The following is a 21,936-nucleotide window of genomic DNA, read 5'->3' as shown; positions in this document are numbered from 1 at the left end:
AAGTTAGATTCCTTTGAAAGTTTTCTTAGAGAAGATCATGAATGGCATAAGCCATTATATTTGGGATACATGACCATACAAGCTAACGTAGATACATGTGTGCCACACGAAGGATGATAATATTGTCGTCTATGTAGATCTCCCTTGCACATGACATCATGCACTTTTGAATTTACAACATGAGATTTCTCAATATCCTTTGCTTGCTACTAGTCTTCATGAGATGAGACGTTCATTTGCCTCCTCATTTGTGATATTTATTACATACATGATCACATGCTATATAGGGGATGGAAGGGATCTCTTCTTAGAAATGGGGAGTTTTTAAGCTTTTGGGGTGCTCAGTATTTTGGTCCTTCCACCATACCAAATGGAGGGCATGTCTTATTTATTGCATAGGATCTACATGCCCCATATAAATTAGAGGTCACATTAATGTCTTTTTGTGGTCCTACATATCATTTGGATCTATAGAATCAACTTGCTAGATACATTCAAAGCATGAGTACCTATGGTCTTTGTGCTAATGTGGCCTCTCTCTTAAAAGAAGGTCTTAGGCATAATGAGGAAGAACATTTGTATATTGATGGTGGGTAAACCTTCTTTCCAAGGGAAAATAGCAAGCTTAATATGTAGTATCCAAGGAAGAAGTGCAAGGATGAATTGTACTTTTGTTGAGCATGCAAATGGTCATGATCCTATGTATATGTCTTGAGATGTCCCTACCTACATAGTATTTCAAGCCATCACATCATTGCATGTGCTAGAGAAAAGTTAATGGTCAAGTATGGGTGGTGAAGACCTCCAAGGGCTTGTATGGGGATTGAGCAATTGTAAATGAGAGAGGCATTTTTGATTCACTGTATTAGCTTGAAAAAAAAACATATAAGGAAATCATGGTTGTGAATCATTTTGATAAGTTACATATTTTTTTTGTGCTTGAAGTGTTAGCATGATGTTCATGGAGTTAGGAGAGTATCTCCAACCACTACGTGATTGAGCAATCGTTGTGCCAAGAAAACATGCTTTACTCATATCTCATTATGAAGCCTGTGCACTACACAATAGAATGCAACATGAAAATTGTGAGTTAGGGTTTAAAAAACAAACCACTACATGCCTTGTGATATACCTTGCATTATCTCGATAGTACAATGGTATAATATACACACTATATTTAATAATATACTACAATATAACTGTTATTACATTTGATAGGTGTATTATATTTGAAATTGCATCAATGTAAAATAATAATGCAGCTATGTATTTGGCACAGGTTCCAATTTACCATTCGGAGAATGACATGCACTTGCTGGCACAAGGTGTTTCTTGACTATCATTAGATTGTATGAGGATTCTCCAAAGGGATGACCCAATTACATATGAAAGATAAAGAAATCATAATCCATAGCCATTTGATGAAGACATGGATGACCATGACATTGATGATGGTCTCAATAGTTTATGGCTGGTTTGTAAACAGTGAAGATTGCTAGGAAGGCAGTGAAGCTTACTTTTGAAACAAAGACCTCTAGGTTATCTATCATACTTCAAATTTGACTCGACTATGTGCAATTTTATTACTCCTTAATCTCCAAATTTGATATTATTGGAACAATGCATCTATAATCTCACCACTAAAGCAAGTCTCTTGCTTTTAAACTGGTCAAGTATACTATTTATGATGATGAACATGTAACTTCTATTCTCTCTTCTTCGTAGGTGTCTCTCAACTAAGTTTCTTCCCACAAACAGCATCCTTGCAAAGTCCAAAGATGAGACAGAAAGGATGATGATGTAGCTTGGTCTATACTATAATATGATTCATGCATCTCAATTATTGCAACTTGTTTCGTGGTGAGTACAAGAATTTGACCACTTATTCAAAGTGCTCTACTCCTTAGTATAGAGATGTTGCAAACAAGGTGTTGCAAAAAGTACTACGATATTTCCCACTCGTTCCATGTATAAAGCATATTTTTCACGGCTCTGGATAAAAAAGATGATGATGTAGCTTGGTCTATAATATAATATGATTCGTGCATGTGTCCAAATTTGCAACTTGCTTTCTGGTGAGTACGAGCATTTGACCACTTCTTCAAAGTATACTCTACTCCTTAGTATGGAGATGTTGCAAACAAGGTGTTGCAAATAGTGGTATGATGTTTTCCACTCAATCCACATATAAGGCATATTTTTCAAAGCCGTGAATTATCAGAACTTATGGTTTTGAGTCAAAAAATGCAAATTAAGATAAGATTATATGGATCCTAGCCAATTGTTCCACCTTCAAGCACATTGATTGCCACATGGACAAAGTTTGGAATGGAGCTACACAACATCAACATGGGTGTAGCATTGGATGGTGTCAACCCCTTCGTGCACTCAAGCAAATGATCAATGTGGCTAGTTGGGGTGATAAACTACAACTTGCCTCCTTTCTTTTGCATTAGAAAAGAGCACTTGATGTTGTCTTTATTGATCAAGGGTGAATGCTAAGTAAATGACATAAATGTAAATTTTCAGTCTCTTATCGGACGAGCTAAAAATTTTATGGGACGGAATAGATGTGGTTGATGTGTCCAAGCACAAAGTCATGAAAAGCTTCAAAGTTTGTGATATCGTAGCTTGGACTATCCATGACTTCTTGGTTTATGGTTTTTCTCAAGTATCATGATGTTCATTCGATTTATATCGACTTCAAGTTTGTATTCAACCCTATGATACATGAACTAAAGTGATTGATTTTGTGTAGGTCTATCTACCAAAGGTTATAGGCATGTCCACCATGTGGGGATTGGCTAAGATCGGTTTATAGAAAAGTCTGAGCAAGAATATGTTTGATCCAAGGCATATTTCCAAGAATGTTGGACACCTCCTCTGGAAACATCTCATTGGCTCAAAGGATACTAAGGCTAGAAAGGATTTGAGGACACAAAACTCTAAACTAGCATTGTGTCCTAGATGTTTTAGAGGGGGGAACAACATTGAGTATTATCTGGCTCTGTGGACTCTACTAACACACTAAGAAATCTTCTAGATAAACAAGTAAATACACTCCATTTGCATGCCTACAAGATATAGAATCATTATGATGGTTACATACCATGTATGATGCCACCTTGTCTTCTCTTACGATCCATGATTGGCACAACATCCTTAAGGTGATTTTTTTTTTCACTGTTGTATACATTTTTCTTAATCTTTCATGCAATTCTAGGTGTATACATTTAATATATGTAGCACATTTTGCCTCTTGCCATCAATGGTTGCCTAGCAAAAAACACATTATATCAGTCATCACTTAAGCAAGATAACTCTATAGAATTAATGTGTTTACCGGGGGGGGACATAAATCAGAATATCCACGTGAAGCTTTGAGTCAAGAAAAAGACAAATCAAAACAAATGTCTGGCTCAATCAAGCATATGAGGTATGAGGGATCAGAGAGAGAAAGAAACATGTCGCTAGCTACTGCACTCCTCACACAAAGAGAGATAGGTCCAACGAGAGAGTACCAAAAAGAGATGAAACAAGAAGTATCTGATCATTGGGAAATTTGTAACCATAAGTGTTGCCTATCCAATGCACCTTAGTAGACATTGCTGAAGCCTCGACCTCCAGTTTACATACATTGCAAAATTAGTCACAAATAGCATCGCATAAGGATCAACTAAACATAATCATTTATGGGACACTTATAAAGATCGCATATGTGATGCTTGTAAGATGTGTTGCATGAGGGATGGCCAACAATTTTGCGGGCCCATTGCAAACCCTACCTATTTCTAGTAGCGTTTTGACTCTTCTTTGTCTCCCTTTTTGGGATTAAGAGGGGGTGTTGAGCAATCAAATATGCCTCGTAAATTATCATTCCTTGTGGCATTTTTTGGCTCGTTGAAAAAGCCTAATAAAGGCATTTTTGCCTTGTCCATCAAAGACAAGACTTCTTCTAGCAGCAACATATTGTACAAAGGAAACTTAGTGTGCACAACAACACTCTTCATCCCATTCATTCCCTTCACCCCACGATTGCTACCATCAACATGTATACCTTTACATCTACCTTTATCTAGAGATATTGCCCTTGCTGCTAACCATCAACACCACCATATGGATATTGTCAACCCATTCTTAGTCACCTCCAAGCTACTCCCGGCCTCCACATGGTACGTCCCACCATGTTTGGAGTGCCAACTCATAAACGACTAACCGTTTTCTATTTTTTGAGGTCTTCTAGCCCTATTCTAAGCTACCATAACAGTTTCATATGCTAGATAGCATGCAACTTGATTTGATGCTCCATGATCATCACATTTGTTGCATTTGGACTCAATACTACCTCAATTGATGAGTCCAATTTTTTTACTACAACACTTTGTCCTTAGACTATGTAACCCCTACACTATTTTTCATTAACTTATTTTGTGATTGGACCTCACTTGTTGTATGACATCACCCTTAGTTCCAACATACTCCATTTGCCTTGATTTTGGTGGTTGCACTCTAGATCTGTAAATAGTGAACATCAATGTTCAACACTCTGTCTAAGTCTACTCCCACAAGACTTAGTGGTTGTTGGATATGCCGCCGCTCCTTAGGCACCCACATGTATATCATCTTCTTGAATCATTCATTCTTAGCATGCATTCATTCATCATATGCTCTTCTCTTCCATTTTGTGGGTTGCACTCTCCTCCAAGTTTGTTGTTTTCTAGTAGTTGTCTTGGATATGTCGCCACTCCTTAAGCACCCACATGTATATCATCTTCTTCAATCATTCATTCTTAGCATGCACTCATTCATCATATGCTCTTCTCTTCCATTTTGTATTTTGCACTCTCCTCCAAGTTTGTTGTTTTCTAGTACTTGTCTGTGTACATGTGATGTGATGTACTTTTAAAACAGAATTGGCTTATTCTAAGTAAGTGCATTTGCTTTTACAATAAACAAATCTAACAATTAAAAGTGGGCGCTCATGTAACACGTTTTTCATTCAATTATAGGCACAACTAGCTTTAGCATGATGCTCGTAAGGTCAAATACATTTGAAATGCCCTTTACAATGTGGACATTAGTGGCTTCGGCTACTACTTGGCCCAGATGTTCCATGACCTCTTGAAATGGTCCTATACTTTTGAGATTTGCATCATGATACACAGGTTACTTGTGGTAAGGATTAGATGTGATTGTATAATGTGCCCAAACTTTATATATAATGTTAAGTGGGGTAAGGATTAGATACAACTCAGTATGCACATCAATTTTCATATGACTCGATGAGGAAAGACTAGTACGATGAAATGAGGATTGGAACCCGAAGCACACACATGAGTGTGCCCATTGGGGAGAGAGAGAGATTTAATCTTCCAAAAACAAAAGGAAGAAGGGAGATAAAAGATGGCATAGCATGGGCGAGCATTATTATTGCTCTACCCTCTGCACGGATGCAACCGACAAATAATTCTGACCTTGCCTCCACAGAGGATCGAACTCTGGACCTTCAGTTTACAAGACTGACGCTCTACCACTGAGCTATAAAGGCGGGTTGCATTCAGATTTATCTGCTCTATTTTATTTTTGTAATTAATGATGTCGCTTTTCCTACCCAAACTGAAAGTTCCTGAGAAATCTGTGCATACGCTGATGTCACCCGGCCTCTCGATGGATCCCCACGCTCCCTCCAGGGTAGGCATCGATCGATTTTAGGTAGGATTATACCGGGCTCTTGCAATGCAACCCAGGTAGCCGGCGCTGACTCTCGAGGTCACATTACTCTCTTTGCTTCCCACGTCATCGTCGTCAGTTAGGCCAACACAACAGGGTCGTAATGAAACTCCCTCTGTCTGTGTGTGACACATCAACATAGCCTACCTTCATCTCAGCAAACAGCCCATACGCTGCTTGATATATTGTGTACCTAAGGAGTGGGTGTGCGTACATCCCAACAAACAACCCACACACTACTTGATATATTGTGTACCTACAGAGTGGGTGTGTATAAAATGTCAATATTACTCATATTTAAGTAATCCTACCTACATCCCAGCAAACAATGCCAATACAAAAGCAATGCTACATACACATCCCAATAGGCCACACACAACTTGATACACCATGTACATGCCGATGGAGTGAACCTTTCTCTTCCGCCTTTTTCTTGTTAGACATGAATAGATTTGACATACAGATGCCTTTAGATATATATATATATATATTATCTGGGTCGCCTTTGTCTACAACTATGAAACGTCAATGTTGCTCATATTAAAGTAATGGTTTCTTAATCCTTCTAAAGGATAAAAACCACGAATCTAGAAAGGCCCAACTATACAAGAGGGTGGCCAATACATGATTAACTCAAGAGAACAAACAAGAAAACAGGGCTAAACCAAAAAGATGACTTACAGGGTAACTCCGCCATGGCATTTGCATTACTTCATGTTCATATATGAGTAGCCATAGATGCAAAATCTCTCACCTTCAACTCGTAAAATTGCACGAGCACGCTCACATTAGCTCTTTTTTCTTGTGTCTCAAATAATCCACCATCTCCTTCCATCGGGTCTCGGGATCTTTATTCCATGAGACGTGATACAGAATATTGCCGGTTAATCCCCAAGCAATGATGCCTGAGGCTTTATTGTTCATCCTCTTTCATTCTTTGATTTTTCATCGGATGGGCCTCTGGCTTTGGCACTTCTTCTTCAAATTATGTAGCTAATCCTTCTTCGTCATTGTCTTCAAATAGATCGCGCAAATCTTTGTTATTAGAATGTACGTTATTTTCCTCCTTCCATACATGAAAACCCTCCACACTAAGCTTAGCTATGTGCTAAAGGGCATTCATCTAGAACGAGATCGGGTTTTTAGATGTATCTAGGTTGTGTCTACCCTTGAAGAACTAGCAAACTTTAGTTACTCATGAACATCCACCCACAAGATTCTTTTAGATGTATAAATTCCAATTAAAAAAACTAGTTTACCGTGTTGTATAAGGTCTCCTAAATGTTATTGCAGTAGTTACAAAGATTGTTGTATGGTAGATATCAATGTTTTAATATCACCATTGTATCTCAAACATGTCAAAACCCCCCCCCCCCCCCCCCCCCCCCCCAAAACGACTCTTACATCTCTGAATGTTGATCTTGAATATGCCAGAAAAAATAGTAGATTTATCTAGATTTGCCATGTTTTCTACTTCTTGTGCGATCCTGTTGCTTTGATAAAGCAAACATGGAAATATTTCTAAAAATAGACTACCTAAAAAGGACAACCAACCTTTCCATCTAATCTGATTTACAGTAAGAATGTGATAAAGTGGACCATTATGGATGCCCTACAAACCCTCACACTAGCTAGCAGTAATGGCTCCCTTCTTTCCTCTCTTGTTGGGTGCCCAAGAAGCTAGGCCCATTGGATGATAATAGTGTAACGTGTTAGTCCATCGTGTCTCTTCAGATCCGGATTTTTTTTTGGCTTTCATCCATGTGACCGATGGACTCGTATTCATTTTGAAATATATTAAGTGAACTATGTACTTTCTATGCCATCCTATCTTTGTTGCTTTCTCAATTATTGCTTGCATTTCCATTCATTCTGAATATTAATAAGCCAGCGCAATGGAGTATCTTCCAATCCACGGCCTGGGTCAAGTATGAGTGTTTATGAGTATTCTGGTTTGATGTTCATACTCGATTACACTTGTCGACCATGATGATCACATTGTCATTTAGTGCAAATGAATGTACATGTGTTCATAGGGCCTGCCATGTCATCTCCACTATCTCTAGTCTTTGCATGTTTTTCCTATTGAAATTGACAGTACTAATAAAAACTATAAGTAAGAATTGAAAATACACCGAAGATGCACAATCAAAGTTGAGAACGAAGGACAAGAGTAAAAATTTAATTCATATTTTAAGGGCGCATACACTAGTTTTGCACTAGGACATAGTCATATATCCAATGCATGAGGATAACACTATGCCAAGAAAGATAACATTACAAACTGTGTTCATTCCATTGGAATAAATGTATCCTTCATTGCTTGAAGATTTCTTACAAGTTGGAAGTCCTTGGGAGTTATAGTGATGCGCTTTGCATGTATTGCACAACGTTGAGCATCAGTCAACTAAAAAGGCCTTTGCAGCACACTTTAGAGCATGAAGACATTCTTTTGTGAAGCAATCAGGTCTATCCTGACCTTGTGCCAAAAACCACCTCCTTCTTTCTGTGTGGTAGAGGTCTTACACAATGACCTTCCCTTCATCATTGATGGGTACTGAGAAAAACTTTCTAGCCTTTGCTTCTCCAAAGCAAGGTTTTTTTGGCAAGTTACCAGATTTTCATGATCTCTTCTCATCTTTTTCAATCGTCACTTGATGCTTGTGTAGCTCGATTTCTGATAGCACTCGCTCCACATTCCTACAAGTTACAATGGCTTCTTTTTCGGGTTGCATCCTATATAAACAAAGCAAATGTATTTATATACAAGTTTCTCCATGATTCTGACAAAAGCATTAGGAAAAAAATAAACTCACAAATGGGCCTTTTAGTCCCCCCTCTCTCCTTCTTAAAACAAGGAAAAGAGGAGAGAAGAATAGTAAAATAATTCTCTTCTCTTTCCACTTTTGCAATCTCGTTTTACCTTTTCTATATTATCTATAAAGATATACTCAGATTCATTCTCTCTCCTCATTCAAGAAGTCATTTTCAGCCAAATTTTATATTGAAAAAGGAGTTAGTTATGGGAGTGTGGTGCTTCGTTTTCAATGCAAAATGATTAGTAGATACGAGGTATTTGATTCTTTAATCGAGAACAAGGAAAATGAAAATTTGAAAGTTCATTTTAAGATATTTTGGGGATTTTTTTAAATTCTAGATTTTGGTCAAAAAACAACAACTGGTCAAATTTTGTGTTTTTTGGAAATGTTTTTGGAGGTAAAATAGAAATGTCCAAACTACGAAAAGTCTTGGACATCCCTATCCTCTGAGCTATTTTTCCCCATATCTATACTCTCTCATGGCTCTATTGTGACCTCTTCTCTATGTTTATGCAACCTTAATTAACATAGTGAATTACTTACGCCCTCCTTTCCCTTGGCACCTTTGTGTGCCTCTCTATACATCTCCACTCTACCTCATGTGACAACCAAGTAGGCTCCCCATTTCTATTAATAGTAAAATGAATACAGGAAAGAAGGAGTTGCATATTGAGGTAGAGATTGAATACACCCCATTATTCAAGAGAACCCATCGTACCAATGTCAACCCTCAGGTTTTGCAGAGTTACAGGAAAATGGGATTGAAATATGTGGATTTGTGGGTTGTTGATGGGGGAATCTACCCAATTGACCCCTTAAACAATAGATCTCCAACTTTCTTATGAATCACAAATTCGTTGAAGTATGTGAGCGAGGGTGAAAATGGGTTGCTCGGTTACACTAGGCGACTCAATGATCAGGCGTTTAAAGTATTTACAACTTGCCAATCAACCATAAAAAATTGCCATAATGTGATCGTTGCATATCAACTTCATATACAATAGCTCATAGAATAAGTGGTACATTTGAATGACACTATAATTTGACAAAACAATCAAATCATTTCAATGCATGACACTATCCATGACATTGGTTTCTCATATGAGGAGGCAAAGGCACAATTGGATGACTTGAGAAAGATCAACAACAAGCTGACATAGAAGCGCAAACGAAAGAAGAAGCCAATCAATGAGTTAATTGTGAACAGCTACCAGTGGAAGTGTCGTATCAAAGCATGTAAGGTAGCTCAGAAAGAGAACCTAGGTGAGGGTGAGGTCGAATCGTGTATTAGTAGATTGCTAAAGGCAAGTACATTGGAAAACACTTTGAGAAATCCTAAGTTTAAGGTTGTGAAGGAAAATGTGATTGAGTGCACATTAAAAGATGTGTCAAATGAGTTCTCAGCTGTGGATGCACAATCTATTTATGACAGGGTCGGTATTAGCACAACAACTTACTCAAAGATATTCAAAGATGTGAAGGCTGGGTTTGGTCATTTGCTGAAGAGAAATAGAATCATGCTTATTTCTCAACATTCAAAGTTAATAGAGGCCTGACAACAACTTAATACAAAGGTTTTGGAGCTGATAGGAGATCCCATGCATGTTCAATGCATGGAAACACTAAAGGTTGGGACTAAAAATGCATATGAGGTAAAGTTCACCAAACTCAACAATTACTATTTAGATTTGTACAAGGTGCAGTCGGCAATGGCAATGTACTAAAATATATCTGTTGAGGAATGTAATGGTAAATTACAGTTTGCTATAAAATTAGATGAAAGTGAGATCGTCAAAGGAGTAAAGCTTGAAAGAGTTAGTGTAACTCTGATGAATAGAACTTTACAATTCGACAAGAACAACCCAGGGAACTTTAGTGATCGATCCGAGTGCCATGTGTGGTGGCTTGCTACATTTGAAGTTCCTAAGGAAACATTTGATGTGCTACATTTGTTCTTTCTGCACACAAGCATTCCAAGCATCGTCAATCGTCAAGAACATGGTGAGATACTCTCAATTGAAGGATATGGTCAATACTTGGTTGAATGGCATCTTGCAGGAGACTTGAAAACTTTAAAATGCATGTATTGAATCTCTAATGGTGCAAATACAAAGAATCCATGCCTATATTTCTTGACAGAGAGGGTGGAAGGAAAGGACGGAAAGAAGAACTAGCAAAGAGTGACAAGTGCTGCACCGACACGCAATAGAGAAGATCCCGTTTGGAAGCCCATCTTCAACATTCCATTGGATCGTATTCACATTTTTTCCTTGTGTGCTTTTGTCAAAATCATGGAGAAACTTGTATATGAATACATTTGCTTTGCTTTATATGATGCAACCAGAAAAAGAAGCCATTGCAATGTGTAGGAATGTGGAGCAAGTGCTATCAAAAATTGGGCTACACAAGCATCAAGTGACGATTGAAAAAGATGAAAAGAGATCAAGAAAATCTGATAGCTTGCCAAAAAAGCCTTGCTTTGGAGAAGAAAAGTCTAGGAAGTTTCTCTCAGCACCTATCAATGAGGAAGGGAATGTCATGGTTCATAGGCTGCAAGACTTTGATGGGTGGAAAAAGTTACATTTTGCAGTTTCTGATTAAAGTAATGGAGGAAAAACAAAGTTTTTCAAAGCTAGGGTTTGGATAAGTCTTATTGGCTACCTTATTTCACAAGATGGTGTTTAACAATGAAGATAAGCAAGATTTTATAAATGTTATGCATAGCTTCTACGAAAACATGGTGGAAGCGTAGGGAAAAAGCTCTATCACACATTACGTGATGCGTACTAAGTTAATATTTTAAAATTGTATGAATTGTATAAACTATTGAGCATAGTTTTACTCATGTGTGATATGTGTCTTTGTAGCATATCCTTAGGCACATGGGCCATACTTTGCAGAAAAGGGAAGCGTCGAAATTTGGTCCACACAAGGAATGGAAAATTCACATTGGATAGCGCATGGTGCGTACCAAAGCCCAGCTTCCTCAAGCCGCCCTCACAAGGGTCTTCCTCAACATCCCCATAAGAAACGCAAGTGGAAGCCAGGTACATTGGCCTTGAGAGAAATTAGGAGGTATCAATGCTCTTTTGATCTCATCATTCCGAAGGCGAGCTTCTCGAGACTTGCGAGATTATGAAAAACCTCTACCGCACAGAAAACAAGAGGTGGTTTTTGGCACAAGGTCAGGATAGACCTGATTGCTTCACAAAAGAATGTCTTCATGCTCTACAGTGTGCTGCAAAGGCCTTTTTAGTTGTCTGATGCTCAGCGTTGTGCAATACATGCGAAGCACATCACTATAACTCCCAAGGACTTCCAACTTGTAAGAAATCTTCAAGCAATGAAGGATGGATTCATTCCAATGGAATGAACATAGTTTGTAATGTTATCTTTCTTGGCATAGTGTTATCCTTGTGTATTGGACATATGACTATGTCCTAGTGCAAAACTATTGTATGCACCCTTAAAATATGAATTAAATTTTTACTCTCGTCCTTCGATCTCAACTTTGACTGTGCATCTTCGCTATATTTTCAATTCTTACTTACAATTTTTATTAGTACTATCAATTTCAATAGGAAAAACATGCAAAAATTTTCCATTTCTTGTTGCAAACTTTACTCCTGATGCCTCTATATAGTCTATGTAGTGCGAAGTTTCTAAGGGCTAGTAGTCATGATATTCTCAATTATCAATCTATCCATAATTTTGGTGTGGGATAATTTTTAAAATACTAAACCGTATCAGAATGCGACGAAACTTCACACGCACACTCATTAGGTGGCCAAGAGGACCAAGGGTCTCCATGCATTTTTTTTTCAAAAAAAAAGGGCTCTTGGCCACCTAACTAGTGCGTGTGTGAAGTTTCGTCGCATTCTGATAAAAGGTTATGGATTTATGATCACACAATGGACAGTGCGTATGAAGCTGCATTAACCCGATTTTGAGGTTTAAATGGGTTAAAAGTTCATTCTTCTTCTCATTTTCACATCTTGCTTTCTTTGCTTCCTCCATTCTCACACCCCCAACCTTTGTCTTTTCTCCATCTTGCCCTCCTTGAGCTTGCATGGCACGCACCAAGAAATCATGTCGTCATTTCGCCCTGGGAAGACCTCACACTAAGGCGCGCCACCTGGAGCACAAGGTGGAGCCCCCTCTAATGCAGCAATAGGTGTTCCCCATAGAGCACACGGACCACCATAGAAGAAGAGGAGATGGAAACCGAGCACTATCGCCCTCCGAGAGATAAGGAGAATCCAACGTAGATACGAGCTTCTCATCATAAGGTTGTTCAGGAAATCATGCAAGACTTGGAGCTCAAAGGGATGGGGAGATTTTGGGCATGAGTGCAGGATGGCTCACCAACAAGAAGGTAAACTGCTGCAGCTATGGAGGCCCTACAAACAATTGCAGAGGGGTTTCTCATCGACTTGTTTGATGATACACAGCTTGCGGCCATCCATGCAAAGCATGTCACAATCACAGATAAAGACATAAACTTTATCATTCGGCTTCGACACGGCAAGGGGACTCCTCCATAGGTTATGAGATTAATGATGCAAGGTTTTGCAATGAGTGTTATAGCACCATAACATCTTGGAAGGCCAAAAAATTTTGTAAACTCTAACACATTGGAATATTTATTTTATATATACATAATATCTCATGCAATATGTACTGAATTCAAATAATTGAGTAAAGTTGTTTTGTTTTGTTTCTTGAAACGCACGACTCTTGATTTTTGTTTAATGTACAAACGCATCGAAAGTAGTAATACGTACGAATACGAGTTACGTTATTGCTTGCACAATCACAAGTACAGTACTACGCGTTGAATTATGTTAATATATGCGAATGAGCCATTCACGTACCACACATTATCGTCACACTTACACAATCGTAAGTGCAATACTACGCATTGAATTATGTTAACGTATGCGAATACATCATTCACATACTACACATTATTGCCACACTTACATGAAGAATCACACATTTATTTAATAATTTTTTATTTATAGGGACAAAGTAAAATATCTTATATTCATCAAGAAAAATGCATGCAATGGATGATAGTGATGGAACATACAAAAAGTCAATAGTCAACAAGAACTCTCAATTGTTTCTTGGCTTTTTCATCGGTGGAAAGGAGATGCCAGCTTCCAATGAAAATATAACTTCCTTCTTTGCTTCAAAAATGATGCGCTCTCCCTTCACCTCTTTCTCTAGGAGAAGCAGATCTGACACTTTAGCAAGGTCACCTAATGTAGCAAGCACACACATTGCTCCACCACACATTTGGTCAAACAAGTAAAGCAGCTTTGACCGCTTGATTAGCACCACCTTCTCCAAGCTAGATGTCACAGGTATTGCTCGAAATGGTCTAAACTTGGTCAAAGCTCCTCCTTGCCTTGATGCAAACTCCTATATATACAGTATATCCTAAATGACAAAGTCAAATCAAACAATATATTTAGCGACTAACCTAGAGTTATTAGAAAGTGACGAAACTTGACGATAAGGTGCGTGGAATCCACCGGTGAAATCTTGGCAAAAAATGATACCTGCAGCTGCCTTGTCTGGAGTCTGGCATCTGAGACCACTTTTTAGGCCAAAAAGTAGCCCCAAATTCCAGACTTCAGACATGGCACCCCAAAAAGTGGCCCCAGACGCCAGTCTTTGGACAGGGCAGCTACAGGCATCATTTTTTGCCAAGATTTTACACGTGGCCTCCGAGGGATCCGATGCACCCTACCATCAAGTTTTGTCACATAAAAATATATGGTAGTTAGAAATCTCACCTTCTCCAAATCATCTTGTATCTTTATTTCCTCATGTGTTAGTGAGGCACCTCTTTGGGTAGAGGGATCTACAAACTCTTTGGTAGGAAGCTAGGGCCTTAGTTTGAACAGATCATGTTGTAGTGCTTCAAATTCAGCATTCAACAAAAGGTAATCTTCTTCAATTGAGGTAATATGCTCCCATGTGCTATGATGGCACTCACTGTATCTAAGCTTGTGCCATCATACCTTCCAATCTCTGCCATCATTGAATGCACATCCATGTAATCATAATCGATCAAGTCTTCCATTGAATCCCTGACTAGGATGGAAAAAGACTCTTCTTTCTTCATTTCCAAGTATTGCAACACATTTAATAGAAGTAAGTATTGTACACCATCTACTTCAATGGGCGTCAAGGAGGCAAGGTTGGGTTTGTCGACTTGTGGTTGTTTTGAAGAACATGGCACCATGAGAGCCCAACCGTTGCTCTGCCACCACCCGATGTTCCTCTTCAACATTTATGAGCTCTTCAATCAAGTTCTTCTCCCGTGTATACGATAGCAACATGTGGAGTTGTATCTTCATCTCTCTCCTCCTCTAGGGGTGTATCCAATGCAAGGATGTAAATTGCCAATGCGTAATCACACTCCATGAGGTCCAAAGGTGTTATACCTCGTGCACTGCCCATGGGAATAGTGTATACTTTGGCGAAGGATCCACATGGTCCAGACACCTATTCACTACTTTTTGGTTATTCTTCCCTGCTTGAAATACCATGAGTTTTTCTAGAGGCACCCAAGTCATGTCGGATCCCTCGATGGAGTATGTACAGGTAGCAATGGTGCTCATAAAGTCTTCCAAAACCTAAAGGGGGGGATCCAGCAATGAGAGCATGCTTTCAAGGTTGAAGTTCTCACAGAAAACTTGAAATATCTCATCATCCTAGTTGGCAAAGATAGTCTTGTGGATCCACTCATCAAAGTGTACACCAGCATCCATCATAGCAGGTAGGAGGGATGTGGTGGATATAAAAAGATGAAAAGAGAAAGTGTGAAATGAAACAATGAAACAAGAACTAAACTAGTTCTACCTTAAAAACCTTAAGTTGTAAACCATTAAGGGCTATTCACATACAATATTTAGTTATGGCTTTATACTTGGAGTTATAGAAGAAAACAAGGTCCTCTACGAGCTACTTAGTTGTATGCCCCTCAAAGAGCAATCTACCAATTTCGAGGTGGTAACACTTAAAAGAACCTGTGAAACTCTTAACATTTTGCCACTCAGCAATTCGAAGGGTATACTTCTGTAAATATGAGACAAGTTGTTACCTAGATATCATGAAATTTCTCATTCTCAATGAGTTGCAAATACTTATTGTTTGCAATATTTCGTTGAAAGGGCACAGTGGACGCAATATGTATTTGTTTTTGCATGAATACATGATGTACAAATGCCTATGTTACAAGGTGAGAATCAACATTCCTTTGTCTGAGAGCTAAAATTTTACCCTTCTAGTGCTTTGATACATCTGCAATTGCATATGCTTCCACCCTGAAAACTCCCTTCATACTTGGACGCATATGTACCCAAGATGAGCAATGATACGTATCAGTGATCCAATTCCCTTCTTCATCTTTTCTATTACGTACTTATATCGAGAGAGTGATTTTTCTTCTCTCAGGTATTATAACCTACGCATTAGATGTAAAGAAGTATGTATTAACCCCTAAATAATAAGAATTTTAAGTCTGTCTAGTAATCAACATTATGCCATACAAATCAACATGGCATTAAGAGATATTTACACTTTTGTAAACATACATAAACATTGATATTGAAATGCATGTGGATATGTACATCGACATGAAGTATAGATTCAATTTCAAGGCATCACTTTAACCATACCATTTAAATGAAATATAATGAAAAGAATAGCACAGGAATACTCATAGAATTTTTTCTAAATAAATTTTATTATAATGAATAGGACTCTGATTTGACTCAATACATTGTATGAAATGTGGGTATTATAGAGTAGTTGTTACAAGGATAGCAACCACATGGCATGCAAATTTTAATAGGCATATTGGATTGACACCTGAGATATTCTAAGACTCAATACATTGTGTGTTATATGGATGATATGATACAAGAGTTTCATGGATCATTGCCAATTGGCATGAAGATCTGAATGGACACATAGAACCAATAAAGCAAAGGATTTTTTAACCATAGATTTACAGCATATCCATATCATCCAGCACAAAGGAATCACTCACCACATCAAAATAGTCGATCGAGAGTCATGTGCTTCACCTAAACCTTGTACAATACCTGCATGTACAAAAAAATACATGCATGAATCCCTTTTAACAAAAATACTTGCATGAATCCCTTTTAGCAAAAAATATCTAGATAACTACATGAATAGAAGCAATACAAAATATGGCCAATTTACCTATAAGTTGATCTGCTGAAGATAAGATTGAATCATTGCTAATCAAAACCCATTGCAAATTATGAACATAAGAAAACATCAATCCCAACAAGCATAAAAGTCACTAATTAAATGAATAAATTTTGGCACCATAAAATATGGCAAATTTACATGTAAATTGAGCTACATAATATCTGCTCTACCTTGTGTTAAGTGCTGCAATAACAATTGATCCTTAAGTTAGAACTAGCATTAAACCCTATTGTAAAGATACTAGAAAATGAAACATGTAGAGAGGAAGAAAGAGAGTGTGTGTGAGTACATGGGAGAGAGAAAGAAATGAGCACCTATCCAATCTTGCCCAAATTGATTTTTGCAAAAGACAATAGCAAGAGTTAGTATTTACATGAAGGTATACTGAAAAAATAGTAGAAAAGAGAAAACACGGAGAGAGAGAAAGAGAGAGGGAGAGAGAGATGAGCACTTATGCAATGTCACCTTTACAATAAAACAACAACAAGGGTTAGAACCAACATTATGTTGTATTGAAAAGATATCAACAAAAAAACACAAACAGAGAGAGGGATTAACACATTTGCCTCTTCTCCAAATAAACTCTTCAAGAAAACAACAAATAGAACCAACATCAAATTCTATTGAAAACACAACATAAAAGAGAAACAACACATAGACAGAGGGGGGAAAGAAAGGAGAGAGAGAAAGAGAGAGAGATGAGCACCTCTATCTCTTGCCCCAAACAACCTCTGTAATAAAACAACAATAACAGTAAGAAATAACATCAAACCCTATTGAAAAAATAGTAAACAAGAGAAAATGCAAAGAGAGATGGGCAACTATGTTTTGCCCAAAATAATCTGGAGCTGCATGGAGAAGAAAGTGTTGAGATAAGTCGAATGCTCAAAACCCTAATTACTCTCAGTAGGGAGCTTTAATAGAGACGAAAATTCATGAGTATAGAGAAGAGAGGGAAAGTGATCTGTTGCTCAATTTTTGGATCAAGCTGATTTCGTAATAGGGAAAAAAAACCGAAATTGAAATTTCTCCAAAAAAAGGGGGGAAATACAAGGTGAGAGAAACTCAAATTTTGTGTACTATTCATTCTCCTTTTTTTTAAATCCCCCACTATCCCTTTTTTTAATAGAAAACCCAAGATTTGGAGAGAGAAGATTCACCCTCCATGGATGTCAACATCTAGCCTTCCTATTGGATAATCCAAAAGACCCACATCTTAAACTATATTATTTTTAAGGGCCCATTTGTGAGTTCATTTTTTCCTAATGCATGCAATGAACAAATGTGACTAGGATCCAAGGGAATGTTAAAGATGGGCTTCCAAGTAGGATCTTCTCTATTGCGTGTCGGTGCAACACTTGTCGCCCTTTTTCAATTCTTCTTTCTGTCCTTTCCTTCCACCCTCTCTGTCAAGAAATGTAGGCATGGATTCTTTGTATTTGCATCATTGGAGATTCCACACACGCATTTTAAAGTTTTCAAGTTCCCTGCAAAATACCATTCAACCAAGTATTGACCATATCCTACCGAGATCATCTCACCATGTTCTTGATGATCGATGATGCTTGAAATGCTTGTGAGCATAAAGAACAGTTGCAGCACCTCAAATGTTTTCTTAGGAACTTCAAATGTAGCGAGCCACCACACATGACACCTTTTGGGTTGAACACTAAAGTTCCCTGGGTTGTTTTTGTCAAATTGTAAAGCTCTATTCATCAGAGTCACACTAACTCTTTCAAGCTTTACTCTTTTGACGACTTCACTTTCATCTAATTTTATAACAAACTGCAATTTACCATTACATTCCTCAACAGGCATATTGTAGTACATTGGCATTACCAACTGCACCTTGTACAAATCTAAATAGTAATTTTTGAGTTTGGTGAACTTCACCTCATATGCATTTTTGGTCCAACCTTTAGTATTTCCACTCATTGAACATGCGTGGGATCTCCTATCAGCTCCAAAACCTTTGTATTAAGTTACCGTTGGGCCTCTATTAACTTTGAATGTTGAGGAAGAGGCACGATTCTATTTCTCTTCAGCACACGACCAAACCTAGTCTTCACACCTTTGAATATCTTTGAGTAAGTCATTGTGCTAATACCAGCCCTGTCACAAATGGATTGTGTATCCACAACTGAGAACTCATTTGACACATATTTTAATGTGCACTCAATCACCTTTTCCTTCACATCCTTAAACTTAGGATTACTCAAAGCATTTTCCAATGTACTTGCCTTCAGCAATCTACTAATACATGATCCAATCTCACCCTCACCTAGATTCTCATTCTGAGCTACCTTACATACTTTGATACGGCTAGTGGCTTTGATATGTCGCTTCCACTAGCCGGTATTCACAATTAACTCATTGGTTGACTTCTTCTTTCATTTATGCTCCTGTATTAGCTTGATGTTGATCTTTCTCATGTCATCCAATTGTGCCTTTGTTCTCCTCATATGAGATACCAATGTCAAGGATAGTGTCCTGCATTGAAATAATTTGTTTGTTTTGTTGAATTATACTGTCATTTAGTTGTACCACTTGTCCTATGAGCTATTGTATATAAAGTTGATGTGCAGCAATCACATCATGATAATTTTTAATGGTTGCTTGGTAAGTTGTAAATACTTTGAATGCTTGATCATTGAGCCGCCTAGTGTAATTGAGCAACCCATTTTCACCATCGCACACATACTTCAGCAAATTTGTGATTCCTGAGAAAGTTGGAGGTCTATTTTTAAGGGGTTAATTGGGTAGATTTCCCCATCAACCCACAAGTCCACATGTTTTAATCCCATTTGCCTGTAACTCTGCAAAACTTGAGGGTTGACACTGGTACACTGGGTTCTTTGGGTGTATTCAATCTCTACCTCAATATGCAGCTCCTTCTTTGCTGTATTCATTTTACTATTAATAGAAACGGGGATCCTACTTGGTTGTCACAGGAGGTAGAATGGAGATGCATCGAGAGGCACACAAAGGTACCAAGGGAAAGGAGGGTGTAAGTAATTCACTCTATTAATGAAGGTTGCATAAACACAAAGAAGAAGTCACATCAGAGCCATGAGAGAGTCTAGATATGGGGAAAAATAGCTCAGAGGGTAGGGATGTCCAAGACTTTTCATATTTTAGGCATTTCTATTTTACCTCCAAAAATATTTTCAAAAAACATGAAATTTGACCACTTTGTTTGTTTTTTTACCAAAAGCTAAAATATAAAAAATCCCCAAAATATCTTAAAAGGAACTTTCAAAATTTCATCTTCCTTATTCTCCATTAAAAAATCAAATACATCGTATCTACTAATCATTTTGCATTGAAAACAAAGCACCACACTCCATAACTAACTCCTTTTTTAATATAAAATTTGGTTGAAAAAGACTTCTTGAATGAGAAGAGAGAAGGAATCTGAGTATATCTTTGTAGACAATATAAAAAAGGCAAAACGAGATTGCAAAAGTGGAGATAGAATATGATTATTTTACTATTCTTCTCTCCTCTTTTGCTTGTTTTAAGGAGGAGAGAGGGGGGGCTAAAAGGCCCATTTGTGAGTTCATTTTTTTCCTAATGTGATTGTTTTTGAAGAATAAACTTAGGCACCTATGCATGATGAAAACAAACTATTATTTTTGGGGGTAATTGTGGACATTGATGCATACGTGTGTATACGGCTTATAATTCTATTGTAGAGATGAAGATAAAACATTGACTTTGAAATTTGATGGATACAATGATGAGCTTTGGATCAAACCAATTTTTTAAAAACAAGTCTCAATGTTGGAATAAGAGAGAAATTAGACCGGTCTAGTTCTTAACATGTGAAGAAGGCTCAAACAATAACCAATTTGGAATTCTTAGTGTGAAAGCACCTCTGTAAAAAACCAATTTGAATAGATTGGATGTGAAAAGGATTCATGAAAATCGGTCTAGATATGCCAAGAAATGTGCATAGGGTTCAAATAGAACCAATTTGAAAGAAAGGTATGAACAAGGCTTAAGACACTAAAGTTTAAACCCTTTGCAAAGGAGAAAAGGGAGGGAAAGAATCAGCTGTCCCCTCCTTCTCCAAGAAACCTCCTTGAGCTAGGGGCTCAAGCACATCCCTTAAGCAAGGGGCTTAAGCTGGCCCCTTGCTTAATGGTAGTGACCGGAAAGTACTAGAAAAATGTACTTGGAGGATCCTTCCAATAATTATAACCTTCAATGGTAGCCATTAAGAAAACTTCAAAAATTTTGTTATGATGGCCAATAAAAGATTGTCTCCTTATATCTTGCTTGAGTAGAGCCTCTCCCACACCTCCAATATACTTGATATTCTCGAGGATCTTCAACCTTGAGCCTTGAGCTTCTTGAGCAACACCTCCTTCCTTGTTTTAAATCCTTAAACTTATGGAGCTCTCTAAGGATGCCTTTTACCTCACAGCCTCAAGGAAAGAGGCTCTAATACCATGTTACAAAACATGATATGGACTAGAAGATGAAGATCAACTATGGTGAAAAGAAGAAGAACAAGTGGAGAAGCCTAATGCCACCAAATAGACTTGATTGATTTGATAGTGAAGTTAATACATTGTTTTTCATCTTTTCAACTATGCAATTGTTCCTTCTCTTTGCCTATGGGATACATTTCATACATTGTAGATAGTGTCTTTTGGGTGCCAACTCATCCATACTTATCCATCAAATATGCTAACATGTAGTGCACTATGCACATGTGGACCAATGCACCTTGGTACCTCCTACACATCATAATGTACATGTGCACTAGTACACATATACACTAGCACACATGTGTATGTGTATCACCATGCACTTGGTTTGAAGGGAGAAGTTCGAGCGACAATACAAGCAAGTGGACACAATGGAGGAGTGAGCTATAGTGAATGGAGCGAGAGAGAAAGAGAGGGAGACTCAAGCTATGGGAACTCCAACACTCACAATGATTGGTCTTTCCTTATTCAAATATCATTGAAAGAATAAAGAATGAAGTGATAGTGATGGGCACCCACCACTTGTAGTGTACAGGTGTGCGGGTAATGCTAGTGTAGTAATACACGGACAACATAGGCACAAGTGCCTTTACCCCCAACCAACAACCTCCCACTTAAAGGTGAATATGTCC

At 37.9% G+C, this 21,936-nt stretch overlaps 1 non-coding gene across 1 annotated transcript; it reads right to left on the bottom strand.

Annotated features, from left to right (window-relative positions):
* Positions 1–5,476: 5,476 nt before the first annotated feature.
* TRNAT-UGU (transfer RNA threonine (anticodon UGU)) lies at positions 5,477–5,548 on the bottom strand. The gene has a single exon. It is a non-coding gene; the product is annotated as a tRNA-Thr (tRNA).
* Between the last annotated feature and the right edge of the window lie 16,388 nt (positions 5,549–21,936).

The sequence above is a fragment of the Lygodium microphyllum genome, chromosome 5, assembly GCF_053477565.2.
Source record: "Lygodium microphyllum isolate KBCC chromosome 5, Lygodium_microphyllum_v1.1.10, whole genome shotgun sequence".
Lineage (NCBI taxonomy): Eukaryota > Viridiplantae > Streptophyta > Polypodiopsida > Schizaeales > Lygodiaceae > Lygodium > Lygodium microphyllum.
The sequence above is the reverse complement of the archived record's forward strand: the minus strand, read 5'-3'. Positions and strand labels throughout refer to the sequence as shown.